We start from the raw sequence: 5,290 nt of genomic DNA, 5'->3' as shown, positions 1-5,290 counted from the left end.
AAATCACCCAAGGCAAGAACATAAATAAAGAAATATCAACAGGGCACTCCCGAGGTACCGCCTCGTAGTCCCAAATCATAAATAAATTCACAATATCTCATTTCTTTATATCACCGCGGGAGCCTTCACATTTAATTTTAAGGAAATTATTTTTCCCGAAATAACATCCCGCGTTTTAGCCATCCTTATCACACCACATGACTTCTAGTAGTTTCCCTACTAGCCACGCGTTTCAAGCCACCCTTATCTCACCGCATGCGTTTTAACACCCTGATCTTATATCACCGCATGACTTTTAGTAGTTTCCCTACTAGCCACGCATTTCAAGCCACCCTTATCTCACCGCATGCGTTTCAAAATCACAAAATATTTCACAAATCGCACCTTAAGTGCCCAAATATCACAGCATAATACAACTTGCACCTCAAGTGTCCAAATTTTATAACATATCACAAATTGCACATCAAGTGCTTAAATATTATAACATATCACAAATTGCACATCAAGTGCTCAAATATTATAACATATCACAAATTGCACACCAAGTGCTCAAATATTATAATGTATCATAAATTGCACATCAAGTGCTCAAATATTACAACGTATCACAAATTGCACATCAAGTGCTCAAATATTACAACTTATCACAAATTGCACATCAAGTGCTGTGATGACCCAAAATGTCATCTTTAAATTTAATAAGTAATTCTGTGTTATAAGACCTCGAAAAGCACCATTTAGCATTCCTCGACTTGCGTGCACAGTCCGTATAATTTTCCGAAAAATTTTTATGTGAAAAATGGATTAAAATGTAAAATAGATTAAAAACTCAACTGAGTTGACTTTAGTCAATATTTTGAGCAAACGGACCCGAATCAGTGTTTTGACAATTTCGATAGGTCCGTATCATAATTTGGGACTTGGGCGTATGCCCGGAATCATATACCGAGGTCCCTAGCTCGAGATATGGAATTTTGATGAAAAATTAAAAGCTTGAAAGCTTAATGATTTTTAAGAAATTACTAGTGTTGGATTTATTGACCTCGGGTCCGTATTTTAGTTCCGGAGCCCGATGTAGGTCCACTATAATATTTATGACTTGTCTGCCGAATTTGATGAGAATCGGAGTTGATTTGACGTGATTCGGACTTCCGGTTGTAATAATATAAGTTTTAAAGTTTTCTTAAAAATTTCCTTTGATTTGGTATCCGATTCGTAGTTCTTGGTGTTATTTTGGTGATTTGATCGTGCGAGCAAGTTCGTATGATATTTTAGGACTTGGGTGCATGTTTGGTTTGGAGCCCCGAGGGCTCGGGTTGGTTTCGGGTGGTTAACGGATCATTTTAGGACTTGGGAAAAACTACAGAAATATGCTTCTGGTATCTTTCTTCGCGTTCGCGAGAGGGGGCTCGCGTTCGCGAAGAAGAAACTGGAGGCAGATGAAAATTACTCTTCGCGTTCGCGAAGAGGGGCCCGCGTTCGCGGCGGCTTGAGGTACGAAGCTTCGCGTTCGCGATCAAAGCCTCGCGTTCGCGAAAGGAAAGAGGCTGGCCAGGAAATTTAGCCTTCGCGTTCGCGAAGGGCATCTCGCGTTCGCGTAGGCCAAGCCGGAAAATTTGTGCTTCGCGAACGCGAGGCACTGACCGCGTTTGCGAAGGGTAAAAGTCCCAGAAACATAACTTAAGTTCTCGAAAATGGGATTCTTCCCATTTTTAACCCTTTTCCAAGTGTTTCTTATCATATATTGATTATATTTTATGATTTCATACTCATTTATATCATGAATCCGTGAATTTATGGAAGAAAAATCAGGCTTTTATAAAATCTTCCAAAAACGAAAATTTAAGATTTGAAGGTCCATTTGACATCGGAATTGGATAATTTTTGTATGGTTTGACTCGTCTCGGAATGGGTGTTCGGATTTCGTAAGTTTTTCTGGGATTTGAGACAATATTTAAATGAATTTTGGATTTTTATCCGAAAAATTTGTAAATTCATATGGAATTAATTCCTATGATTAGTATTGAATATATCGAATTGTTTGTGAATACATTTGAAACTTTCGGAGTCAAATTTAAAAGGAAAAGTTGTGGTTGAGTAATTGGTTGGAATTTACAAAGCGAGGTAAGTGTCGTGGTTAACCTTGACTTGAGGGAATAGAACCCTTAATTTAATTGTTATGTGAATTGCATGTGAACGACGTATAGGCGAGGTGACGAGTGTCTATACATCGTCAAATTAATTGTTTGCCTGCTTACTTGAAAAATTATAAATTATTTTAAATCATGAATTAATTATTATAATAATTATTTCTCTCCTATTCTTTGTCAAATATTAATTTTTGAATTCCTGCATTAATTGTTACATGCTATTTGAATTATGTGCCTTAATTGTTATTTGACATTTAACATATTAAATATTAAACTCTATATTTTCTCTCTGATTTCCATAATAATTTGCTATTTGCCTTTGTTTGTTTCATAATTAAATCATAATTATTGTATGATTGTTGTCTTATAATTTTATATTAATTGTTGTATTTATTGGAAAAATTTCTTCTATAAGAATTAATTATAATAAATATATTGGAGGATCGAGTTGCACGCCGCAACAGACTTATTAAAAAGTTCATATTGGAGGATCGGGTTGCACGCCGCAACATACTTATTAATAAGTCCATATTGGAGGATCGGGTTGCACGCCGCAACAGACTTATTAAAAGTCCATATTGGAGGATCGGGTTGCACGCCGCAACAGACTTATTAAAAGTCCATATTGGAGGATCGGGTTGCACGCCGCAACAGACTTATTTAAAAGTTGACATACATATATATATATATTGGGGGATCGGGTTATTTAAAAGTCGATATATATATATATATATTGGTGGATCGGGTTGCACGCCGCAACAGACTTGATTAAAATGAATATATTGGAGGAGCGGGTTGCACGCCGCAACAGAACCGAATGTGAATATATTGTGAGAACGGGTTGCACGCTGCAACAAAATTGATGGAAATGATAATTGGTTATGACTGCTGAGTTGGCTTCAATTATTATAAACGAGTTACCTTATTTATTTCTATTATTGTTGTTGTTACTAATATTGCGTACAGGTAATGTAAGTGACCCGCCTTAGCCTCGTCACTACTTTGTCGAGGTTAGGCTCAGCACTTACCAGTACATGGGGTCGGTTGTACTAATACTACGCTTTGCACTTCTTGTGCAGATTTTGGAGTTGGTCCCAGCGGCGTGCCATAGACTTGCTCGGATTTCAGCTATTCAGAGGAGACTTGAGGTATAACTGCATGGCCTCCGTTGTTCTGAAGTCCCCGTCTATTTTACTTTAGCTGAGTGTTTATTTTCAGACAACTTTATTTTATTTAGACCTTTATTTGTATTATTCTAGAAGCTCGTGCATTTGTGACACCAATTCTGGGATGGTATTTAGACACCGTTATTTTTATGGATTATTTCACTATATTTTAAGCTTTGCTTTCGCTTTTCGTTCCTTGATTATTAATAATGTAAAGATTGATTAAAAATTGGTTAATATTATTCTAACATTGGCTTGCCTAGAAAGTGAAATGTTAGGTGCCATAACGGTCCGAAGATGGGAATTTCGGGTCATGACAGACTGACAGTTGGTATCAGAGCACTAGGTTACATAGGTCTCACGAGTCACGAGCAAGCTTAGTAGAGTCTGAAGGATCGGTACAGAGACGTCTGTATTTATCTCTTAGAGGCTATGAAGTTTAGGAACAATATCATTTCTTTCTTATTCTGTCATGCGATTTTATTCTATCATCGATGATTGAACCATTCTACTCTTATTCTCTCACAGATGGTGAGAACACGTAATACATCTACCAATGGACAGGGACCAGAACCCCCGTGGCAACTATGGCCAGGGGTGGAGGTCGAGGTCGAGGTCGTGTTATAGGCTGAGGCAGAGGCCGAGGTAGAGCTCAGTCCAGAGCTCGAGCAACTGCACCTGTTGTAGAACCTCAGGTGGACCTTCAGGAGGAGGTTCCAGTTCAGAATGTACCAGTTGGACCAGTTCAGGTCCCAGAAGGATTCATAGCCACTCCAGTACTTGAGGATGCTCTAGTCCGTTTGGTAAGTCTTATGGAGGGCGTAGCCCAGAATGGTACATTTTCAGTGGCACCAGCCGTCTCCCAGGCTGGGGGAGGAGCACAAACTCCCACTACTCCCGCTCCGGAGCAGATGGCTCCCCAGAATCAGGCTTCAGCAGCCCCGCCAGTTGGGGTAGTTCAGCCAGTTGTTGCGGCACAGATCGGTAATAGGCCCACCATGTATTTTGAGGCCTTACCAAGCTCTTTCCAGTTCACTTCAGTGGTACACCTTTTGAGGACCCACAGGATTATCTTGAACGCTGCCATGAGGTGCTACGGAACGTGGTTATAGTTGAGACCAATAAGGTTGATTTTGCTGTATTTCAAATGGCGGGTTCCGCCAAGAGATTGTGGAGAGATTATACATTGACCAGACCAGTTGGATCGCATGCACTTACATGGGAGCAGTTCTCGCAGCTATTTCTGGAAAAGTTCCTCCCTATCACATTGAGAGAGGAATTCCGCAAGCAATTTGAACATCTACAGCAGAGCAGTATGGCTGTTACTCAGTATGACTCCCGTTTTGTGGATTTGGCCCGTCATGCTCTCCTTTTACTACCTACGGAGGGAGAGAGAGTGAGGAGGTTTATTGAGGGACTCACTCACCCTATTAGACTTCAGATGGCCAAGGAGACCGGAAGTGAGATTTCTTTTCAGGCGACTGCTAATGTCGCAAGGAGGATCAAGATGGTTCTTGCACATGAGAGAGAGCAGAGGTCTGATAAGAGGCCTCGTCAGTTCAGTAGTTTCAGTGGTGCCTCGTCTGGAGGCAGGGGTAATTTTGGTAGGGGTCATCCTCCCAAACCGTTTCATTCAGCACTTCATGCATCTCCCGGTGCTTCAGGGAGTCACGGTCCTATTAAGCCTTACTCTGGGCAGCCAGTATTAAGTGCACATTCAGCTCCTATCAGTGTACCACCACTCCAAAGTTACTACAGTGGTTATCCGGCCCATCTAGGTCAACTTCAGATTTAGCAGCCACAACATCAGGATGGGTGTTATGAGTGTGGGAACATTGGTCACATCACGAGGTATTGCCCTAGATTGGCGAGTAACAGATTTCGTCAATATTCTCGTGCCATCACACCGGCACCGGTTGCTTCACCGCCTGCTCAGCTAGCTAGAGGTAGGGATCAGGCAACTAGAGGTAGAGG

Source organism: Nicotiana tomentosiformis, chromosome 2 (assembly GCF_000390325.3).
Source record: "Nicotiana tomentosiformis chromosome 2, ASM39032v3, whole genome shotgun sequence".
Lineage (NCBI taxonomy): Eukaryota > Viridiplantae > Streptophyta > Magnoliopsida > Solanales > Solanaceae > Nicotiana > Nicotiana tomentosiformis.
Note: the sequence above shows the minus strand (reverse complement) of the source record.